Source organism: Amphiura filiformis, chromosome 19 (genome assembly GCF_039555335.1).
Source record: "Amphiura filiformis chromosome 19, Afil_fr2py, whole genome shotgun sequence".
Taxonomy (NCBI): Eukaryota; Metazoa; Echinodermata; class Ophiuroidea; order Amphilepidida; family Amphiuridae; genus Amphiura; species Amphiura filiformis.
The window spans coordinates 22,918,506-22,929,363 of record NC_092646.1 but is presented as its reverse complement, the minus strand read 5'-3'; the positions used below and the strand labels follow the sequence as shown (position 1 = coordinate 22,929,363).

General features: G+C 39.6%; 1 protein-coding gene across 1 annotated transcript in view; it reads left to right on the top strand.

Moving 5' to 3' along the window:
* The first annotated feature begins 6,043 nt into the window (after nucleotides 1–6,043).
* Nucleotides 6,044–10,858, top strand: part of LOC140140451 (PC3-like endoprotease variant B) — a 45,452-nt gene continuing 40,637 nt past the window's right edge. Inside the window, exon 1 of the mRNA XM_072162211.1 lies at nucleotides 6,044–6,356. The gene's annotated coding sequence lies outside the window, so the exon portion shown is untranslated. The remainder of the gene's footprint in view (nucleotides 6,357–10,858) is intronic.

Genomic DNA, 10,858 nt, shown 5'->3' with positions numbered 1-10,858 from the left:
GTACGTGAATAATATTATTATAAATATAGGTGTGGTGTTTGCTAGAAATCAGTAATTTGCAAAGAAAAAAGACAATCAGGGGGTTAGCGACCTTTAATTTATGCAAAATTTACCATTAATGGCCAAGTTGACCTTCCCGTTTTCGGCTTGCGGCTAATCACGGCGTATTATACAATTGTATGACTTACCAAAATATGTTATCGCCATTGATTTGACAATGATTGACAGACGAGATACAGATTAATTATACAGCATATATGTCAATCATTTGCATTGGCCTATTGTGATTTGGGTTTTACTTTTTTTATAGGCCTCATGAAAGAAATAAAGAAAGAACATTATAAATATTTGAACTTGACAATCTTTTAAAAATTGTGATTTGACCATATAGGCCTAAATAATCATGATAATTATGTGCATTTTAAAAAGAAAATAAAACCAATTTTCCAAATCTGGGTGTGTGAAATACTTCAAGTATAATTATATTGGGGATAAAGGGAAAAACAGAGTGCACGAAAGACGATAGAAACGCAGAAAGAAAAGAAAGAAGAAAAGGGTTGTATAAGTTGTTATGGTGAGACGGTCATGTTTTGTGATATGACATTTACAGTGAGCTCTACAGTGAGCTCTAAATCGTTATCATATGGCATTATTATAAAGTCTCAAATTTATTTTCGACATTCTGCGCTTAAAAATACTTCAAAGTCCATAAATGATGTAAGCCTAGATTGCTTATGTGCGTGTTTAGTATTTGTTTGGCGGGTGTGGGGTGAGTGTGTGATGACTGTACAACAGGGGTGTGCTGGTTAGTTTATGTGATGAGACGCTTTTGTGATGCTTTATTATGGTGAGCTCAAAACGCATTTTTCCGCATTCTGCGCTCGACATCTATAATACCGCGTGTATGTTTGTAGAATTGGGTGGGGGTGTGTGGGGGTTGTGTAAGGCGGATGGGTGTGTATTTTGTATTGTAGTTTTGATATGATAAGCCTTTGACATTGTTTAGACATAAATATGTCAAAAATCCGCATGAGGCAGTGTTGAAAAACAAGCACGATCCGAAATTATATGGTTATAATGATGCATCCTATCACACTAGCCTATACACAAATCGGATAATCCACTAAGTATTTTGAAATGAAATGCTCAAATAATATTAGTAATAACTACAGATAATAACTCAAAAAAGCCTACATGACAAGGTATTAAAGTGAAATAACCCTTCTGGCTATTTTAGTCTGAATATGACATTATCTCTATATTTCACTATCCAACATTTAGGCCTACCGGCTATTTCATCAAAAGACTCTACCATCAACCTGTAAACCTCGGCATGCATAGAGGTAGGCATTGGCGGAGTGGGAATATTTGTGTGTAGGCCCAATATACTGGTCACGGGATAGGGCCTATATAATATAATTATACCAGTATATATGATATATCAAAATGAATCGATGCACGCAACGGTATTGTTTCTTGTTTTGTTTTTAAAAATGTTGTTCTTAACAATTTGCCATTCTTATAGTCTTTGAACGTCATCAGAGCTTTCAATATGGTTAAAATATACTAATTTATTTATTTATAAAAACGACTGCAAAAAGAGACTAGGTCGTGCGCAAACTAGGAAATTCCCATGAATGCGCAGATGCTCAAAACATAGATTTCCCGAGGTTGCGCATGATGCGCAAAACATAGATTTCCCGAGTTTGAGCATGATGCGCAAACTCAGGAAATCCCAAAAGGACGCAGCTTTTAAGAGCTGCGCATATCAAGGAATTGCTGGGTTTGAGCAGCTTTGGGATGCGCAAACTCATGATATCACCATTTCCCGCATGCGCATTTTTCTGCGTAAACTCATGAAATACGGTATATTACATACATGTGCCTCCGAGTGGCTCTGTCGTAGACTAAATCCTCCAGCCTCGAATATACGCACGGCCGCTACACTGTGCTGTATACGAGGACTGAACACCAAACGTGTTCTGAGCGTGGAGGACTTTTGAGCTCATTAATAAAACGCGTGCGACTTCGCGCGCTTCGCGTCGCATGGCGCATTGCCATTTAAGGAAATTTCCCCGGGTAAATTATCTTCCGACTCGCCCGTGAATAAAACAACTGAATTTTAAACTTGTTCTTTTCGTATGATAATTGCTTTCTTTCCTGCGATTTATATTCCCTTGGTCTATCAGTATTATAATTAGTTTTAAAAAGGCCTATTGCTTTGTTGTTATATTTTCCTTTCACCGTTCTGATTGTGTTTAATACTCTTCACTCGGCCGTCATGTCCGTCATAGTTACTTTGCTTTCTTCAAACTTATGTTCATCATCATATTTAATTATTTCGCAAGACGAATACTTTTATTTGTGGTTCATCGTGTCTAAAAATTTCACGTTAAACAGCCCAAACAAACCTGGCCGAACATGAAAACTAAATAAAGTGCATGTGTGTCGCCCAAAGGCCCCAAATGAGTGTTTTGTTGTTGTTTTTTTTTTTTAATTATTTCAAAATGGAGGGTAGGCTCGTTTCTTATTATTTTTGCAGTTACAGTGAACAGTATTTATCATATAACACAGTCCACGCCGTAGAGAATGTACAGCCAAGTTTTACGGCGCGGCACACCCACTCACAGTAAAATAGTTAGTCAACTGAAATGTTTTAAATTCCGGTCGCATAATTTTTTGTCGCGTGATGATGCGACTTGATTATTGGATATATATTTCATTCATGTATACCTGATTACCTGTCAAGACCACGTCAAAACAAGAAAAATGCTTAACCTTCGTTAACAGTAGATTTTAATATCGTTACAGACCGTTGCAACAGATTAAAAAAAAAGATCATTTGAGCTGGTTTTATCCGGGGTTTTATTAAAATGAAAAGAAATTAGAAATAAATTGTGGAGCAACAGGTACATGTACATCATTTGTACATGGTCGTTTATTTATCGGGTTATTTAGGGGACTGTCATTTTTTTTTTATCTTCATGTATTTTTATTATCAAAACAAAGAAATCACATGGAAAAAGCAAAAAAAGCAGCATGGTCATGAATATACGGGGGGGGGGGGGGTCATAGAATGTTTTGACCAAAAAGTAGGGGGGGGGGGGGTGATTATAATTTTTTACACCAAAATTAGGGGGTTATAGAATTATTAAGGGCTGGTGACTCCAAAATTTCAAGACGCTGTGCGGACAATCTTAATTACGATCAAAATGTATGCACAAACTTTAGTTTTGTGATTCAAAATTTTGACGCGCTCCGCGCACTTTCTTCACATTTAGATTTTTGCGCGCTTCGTGCCTTAGGGGATGTCATTTTATTCGGCAGGTGGGGGGTCATGAATATGTCAGTGACCGGAGTCAATTTTTTTACGACCCCCCTATCGCGGGCTAAATTTTTTTACAACCCCCCTATCGCGGGTCGAAAACATTTATGACCCCCCAAGACAAATTATTCATCGCCGGAAAAGAGGCGCGGAGCGCAACCAAATTTTAGGCCAGAGTGCGCGAATATGTCAGTGACCGCCTGACCGGAATCAACTGTTTTACGCCCCCCCTACCGCCGTCTCAATTTTGTCACGCCCCCCTATCGCGGGTCGAAAAAAATTTATGACCCCCCTAAGACAAATTATTTATCGCCGGAAGAAAGGCACGGAGCGCAACCAAATTTTAGGCCGGAGTGCGTGAATATGTCAGTGACTGCCTGACCGGAGTCAATTTTTTTACGACCCACCTATCGCGGGCTAAATTTTTTTACGACCCCCCTTTTGCGGGTCGAAAAAAATTTATGACCCCCCTAAGACAAATTATTTATCGCCGGAAGAAAGGCGCAGAGCGCAACCAAATTTTAGGCCAGAGTGCGCGAAACGTGTTAAAAATTTTGATCGTAAGTGTAACTTAGAAGGCACGCGGAGCGCGCAAATATCTTGCATTGTGCGCACATTTTTGTTTTCAAGTTAAAGAATGCGCGCGTAGTGCACAAAGATTTTGAGTCACCAGCTCTTTTATAACCCCCATATTTTGGTTGTTAAAAAATTATAACCCCCCCTATTTTTTGTCTCAAAATTCTATGACCCCCCAATATATTCATGACCCCCTTCCGAAGAAATTGACAGCCACCTTAGTTCCAGTAAATAATTTGTAGTCAGTCTGTGTTGGTGGAAGGGGGGGCATAAAATTTTCGACCTGAGATAGAGGGGTTGTAAAAAAATTAGACCGCGATAGGGGTATAGGGGGTGTCATGAAAAAATTTACTCCGGTCACTGACATATATGACCCACCCCCTTCTGTAGAAAATGACAGCCCCCTAAGGGGAGGTCATGAATATAATGGGGGGGGGGATATACAAATTTTAGACCAATTAATATAAGGGGGTTATAATTGTGCAGAGCTACTACTGTATGGGTTCCTCGTACTAGCTCATGCTAGCATACTAACACTCGGGGTGGGGGTGGATATGCTAGGACTTTTACAGTATAATACAATCATGACTTGCTTGCTAGTATATTAATAATTTAAAAGGCCAACAGGGGCTTCGTAGTAGGGCAGGGCCTAATTAGTCTAGACCTCATACGGGAGAGGAGAGGACATCATGTTCAACTAGGCCACAACTGTTGTCATGTTTTTGCTTACCGTTTTTCTTTTGTAGGCAGGCCTGCAGCTTCTGACAGGATGACACACTGTATAGTGTATACTCATGTGGTATGCCATTGGCGGCATTGGTGCTTGTTCAGTCAGATCTCGGCATATAGTACTCATGTCAGTCAGAATACACAGTCAATAATAATGATGACATGAATGGCCATGAATGATGGTAACACTGTCAACATCAGCGTAAAACTCTCCAGTCAGTGCCAGTACCAATGATGGTATGCATGAGTACAATTCATGACTTTGGACATGTTGGAAGCTGGAAGTAGGCATGCAACAATATAATCCTGGGCAAAAATCATGACATCGGGCTGAAATCAACTGGTTTCTCCAGGGTTAGCCTCGGGCCAAGGCCTCGCTGTGCTACGGCTATCCGCTAAATGTTGTGTTGGTACAACATTCATGACATTGACATGCATGCATGGCATAAATGATGGAGAATCTTGCATGGAAGTCTCAGGGTTTTGATCATTGGCATTGCATGATTGCAGTGACTGTCGGTTGGTACGTACATGGTGCGACGATATTTTCAAGTAGCAGTATATTCTCTTGTCAAGTCAGATGCTAGGCCTGTCTACAAGTACAATCAATGTGATGCGATGTATGCCACTGAGGCCTAGTCAGAAGTAACAGGCTACATTCACACACGGTTTGCATGCATGATATGTCCATTTTTGCACGGCAACTTGAGATGCAGACGGACCATAAGAAAGCACACTGCCGTAAGAATGAACTTGTTTTATACTAGAATAGAGCTGATTAAATATGTCGTCACTCAAATGGGCTCAGACCATGCAGACAGTACGTAAAAAAACAACATCATCACCATCATGACATGTAAAAGTATAGCATGCATAGCCATACATGCATAATCACATAGTGTACACATTTACTGCACACAGCGACACTCCCGGTAACTATCCACGCAAATTCTTCCAAATCGGATTATGTACGACTCTTTCTTCACCTCCAGTTTGGTCCAAGCAATGTTGAACACTTCCCGTTCATTATACCTTATTTATTATTCCACAAATCGGTATATCCTGTCCAAAATGTGTCTTCCACACGGCGCCGTGATTGAATTTCGACATCGCTGTTCAAAATTCCGACGAAATGGCGCTAAGTTGTTTGATCTCCATATATGGACTATATAAGTCCATATATGGACTATGTATTCCATATATGGATTATATAAGTCCATATATGGATATTTATCGCGCCGTCAAAAAACGTCGGCGCGCATGAAAAAGTCCTCCATGAAAAATGCACGGATCGTTCTCAGGCCTCGAACGAGCCGCCGCCATGTTTGTCCGCCATTTTGCGAGTGAGAGGCCAGGGACTCAGGCTAGGCTCTGTCGTGCTGGCTCTGTCGTGCTGGAAAGAGGTAACCCAACCTCAACGAAACTTTGACAACAACTTCCCGAGTCGTGACTGTGCTGGTAGCAATAGAAAGCGAACATATGGTAGTTGTTTACTTGTCATAATTCACTTGTTTCGTGTTTTAATTATCCGCATCGAGTTTATTCTTTTATTCGTTACATATCGAGGAATGATCATGAACTGAAACTAGTGGAAACACTGTGATTTGAGGGGGAAGATCGATCAGTTTTTAGTGGGGGATTTGTTGACCATTCATTCACACGGCGCACATACCATCTTGTGCTGTTGTGCCCAAGTCAAGGTCGAAGAGAAATTACAAAACCGAAGGTAAGCTTAAAGCATTATTGTAACATTTCCATGAAAATTATAGATTTGTATTTATTTTCCATAAAATGCTCTTACTCAAGTTACTGTCAGAGGTTTCAATTTTTATCCGAACAACAAGTCTTGAGTGAGATAACTAATATTTCGTGATGACCTAGCATCCTCTTTTTATGACATTTTTCAGTACATATCCATGAAAAAGCATATTCCCAAAATTTCAGTTGATTCCGATTCTGCGTTCGCGAGTTATGCATGATAATGTGTATTACACTGCTCCATAGTACTATAGTATAGACAGTGCGTTGTAATTTCGTTCTGGTGCACCAGAACGAAAGTCAAATTTCACGATATCTTTGCGAAACGAATTATAAATCTGCAAGAAATATTTTGTACATAAACATTATGTACCGTACCATAGGTTTCCAGTGATATAAAAATCTCAACTTTTTTTGAGAAAAGTGGGGGGATGAGGCTGTGGATCACGAAATGCCTTGCCAAAGCCAAAGAAAATTGCAATTTTATTAATTTAATTCCATCCAGGCATATATCTGGTTCCATACAGCAATACGCAGTATTGCTGTCTGGTAAGCAGGTACGAATTGAGACGTTGTGAATTGAGACGTCGGAGCCGGTCAAACACAGAGGACTAGCCTACATCCCGTATCCTACTAGTATCACTCAAACAAGCAAATCTCTTCACGAATTCACTCACCTTGCGATCCTACATCATCAGTTGAAACAAACATCTAAGTTTCCAAAAACAACTTTGTCATTCCTCAAAACTACAAGTAACTTCATTAATAAAAATTGAAATCATACTATTACCCGTTATTGAAAATTTTGTTCGATTTATGCCAACCAAAAGAACGCACGCGTCGGCTTCAGTTTGCCAATATGGTAGCTCCTGCCTCCTGGTCACCTCAGATATGACGTCAGTATCAAGCTGCTTATTAAACGGTGGATCGGATTGGTTGAAATCAACGCCACGCTTTTTGACCTTACAGGGGTCAGAGATATGCATATTCATGTATGAAAACAGCGATGCGGATATAGTATCATCACCGAGAACTGAGAATTGCGACATTTTCGATGTTTGTACCGGGAAATTCAGACACGGAGACTCAGCGGAGATTTGAAAAATTCGTCCAAAGGTAACCAAAGGGTTGGGGATCGCATTTTTAACTATCACTAAATGTTTCGGAATTGAAGTCGGCTAAAAAGTAGACAGTTTCGGGGACTGTAATTGGTGTAGATGTCACATTTTGAACAGTGAGCGATAAGTGACCAATTTCATGCTCAGCACAAGTGACTATCTTTACACAGGGTAATCCAGGCAGCTATCTCTGTAGTTGTTCAAGAAGTCTAGCCAAGAATTTGCTCACCGATAGCTTCACATTCTAGGCTAGAGACCATTGCATTCAAAATCTAGTCGAATTCGCAAAAGCATGACAACGTGTGAAGCAATGGAAGTTCAGAAGTAAATACAGCCGATCATGACAAGCGATTGCATCAAAAATGTTGCTAAAATTACTCTTCAGCAACATTTTAGACTACCCAAAAGGCAAATCTTGCTCAAAAGATACAGTTGACTCATCGAAATAACTTCCATCCAAATTTCAACATTAACAGAATAAATAACCACCGGTGCAAAAAATTGCACTGCTGTCCAACCGAAAAATGATAGCAATGCACTCTAGAGCTCTCTAGCATCGAATGCGTAACTATCATGTGCAAATTCAAAGCTAAAGTTCTCGAGTAACTCTGTAGGTAATCATTACATTTACTACCATATTCATTAAAACTGCAATTGCTAAAAATTTTGTCATTGTCAACACATCATAAAAATGTCTTGGGAAAATGTGGAGGCCTAAATATTTTTTTTCCCAAAGCCCTACCGGTACCCCTACATGTACCGTTTTCATTCACAAAGTCATGGGTGGGCGCTTATTTTTTACATGGTTTACCCAATTTTTTCCTAACAGGCGTTTATTAGAGACAAATTTACATACGTTATAAAAGGGTCCTGACTCCTGAGACGTTCCAGTAGCTTTTCTGATGCAGAAAATATATTGCATGTTTACACAGGACTTCTAATCCCCCACTGTATCGACGTCTATCCGTCACTTCAACATTAATGGTACCCTTTAGCAAATTGAAAATACCCTGGGTGGGCGCTTATTGGGCCATGGGCGCTTATTGGAACGAATACGGTAAATGTAGTTTGAAGAAAGTGTTTAATTGCAGTGTGTTTTACTATAAAACTTTTATAATGATAAGGGGTTGTGCAATAATTATGAGCCCTGGGGGTAAGAACTTTTGCCAAGTCGAAAAGGGGGGGGCCAAGCAATTTTGGCAAGGTGGGGGGGCAAGTGATTTTTGGCACACATTCATGGGGTGCCTTTTTAAAAAGAAAACGCTCTAACAAAAAAAAAAGGCTTAGGAAAACAGTACGGAAACGCTAATTGCAAAACATGTACGGTATTAGACCATTTAAGGTTTGCAAATTGGGATCCCAAAAACTTGGCATGTGTAAAGGGGGGCAAAGATTTCTTGGCACGCTGAGAGGGGGGGAAAGCAATTTTTGACAGTCTGAGAGGGGGCCAATCGATTTTTGGCGAGCCATTTGGAAATTATACCTCCTGGCTCATAATTATTATTGCACATGCAGCCCTACCCATGCTGTGCATGGGTACGAATCATTTGTATAATGCAGCCCCCAGAAGAATTTACTTAATAACATGTCTTTTCATCACAACAGATTTAGAAACAAAGTAAGGGAGCAAATAAGAAAAAGAAAGAAAATATTGGACAAATGTATACTTCTGCATAGTTTGGGTGAAAACATTTTGAAATATACCGTTTACAAGCAAAATACAAAATAAAAGGAGTTGATTTTTGACAAATTGCAAGATGTGATCATACAATTCAACAATTAAGTCCCACCTAAAGAAAAACATAACCATTCATGTAACCATGTTTGCGTCAGCGTATCACTGATAGACAAATCCCATTTCACGCATTCTACACCTCAATGGCTGCCATAGCCGGGTCCCCCTTCGGGTCTATTCCATCTGAAATTTGAAATGATTTAAAACTGTATTCCATCACCCGTGTTATGAATGATAAAAGTTTACAACACAATACAATATAACATTGATTTTTTTCAGTGGCTTTAATCCAAAATTTGAGCAGTAACTACACCCATTTGGTGCAGAGGGGACCCAGTAATGGCCGACTGAATTTTGACCATCACTTGGCTCATTGGATTCGTCTAGATACAGTGGCTCCGGGCCCGGGGAGTTCACCACCCCCAATCATTTTGGTGGCTATGGAAAAGTAGGCCTACCCTACCCCCCCCCCGATTTAACATCTTCCGAGCCTCTATATAGTGTGTAGGCCTACCACCAAAGTTTGAATCCTTACTGGTACCACAGATTTGATCTGTGTACAGTAAAATAGGCCTACCTAGCTCGATCATACCCAGTTGACCAATGGATAACAATTACACCTGATGGTCCTGCAATACGGAAGTGCGAAACATCCACCCGCTGCGTCCTTGTCATCTATCTGGCGGTGGGAATGGCTTAAAGGCCCTTTCAGTGATTTCACAGGAACAATAAAAAAAATGGAAATTTGTCAGAGTTGCTTAGAAATAAAGAATAAGTCTACAGAATTTCATTAAACCATTTTCCCCTAAATATATCGACAAATTAGTCTAAAAACAGAAGTTTTAGAAAGGTTTTCTACTTCAACTCAGATCGACTCGAGAAAATCGAGATTTTCAGACAGTGCGCCACCAATCGACTGGAAAAACTTCCTAGTCCAGTGTTTCTAACACGGGGAAGTAGAGTCTAAATTGATTTAAAACAGACGCTTAATTTTGTAGTAGAAAACAAAATCAGGAATTAAAGGTCACCGAGTCAAACTAACGGTCAATTCAAATATGAAAAACAGTTAAAAGCTGTTAAAATTGTGTATTTTGTTTAAAATAGTAGCTACTGATGTAATAAGTAGTAGAAACAATACGCAACGCGTGTTGGTACGATGGAGAGTGAGCTTCTTTCGATCTCGAAGTCGGACTTTTGTACTGTCAGTATCAAAAGTCCAGAATCATGCAAATGCTTTATTTTGTCTAAAATACACGGCTTTCGACCGAACCACTAGCAGGCTATGTTAGCACATCTATGCCAATTACAAAGGTACCAAAATCTGAATTTTGATGATTTTTACGATCGTCCGGATGAGCAAATCACTGAATGGGCCTTTAATGTACATGTACCATAGTTTTCCATGCTTGCAAAATGTAGTCAACTCAAATTAAATGGGGATGTGGGGTGAAAAAACCTGGTGCAGCAAATTAAATGAGTTGCATGTCCGATCCCCGGGTCCGATCCTACTAGTCTCTGATCTTATTTTCCATCCTTTTTCCATTCATAAATGAATGAAAAAATGAATGAATGAATGAGTTGCATTTATCTACAGTATTATTTGTTTGATTCTTCTGA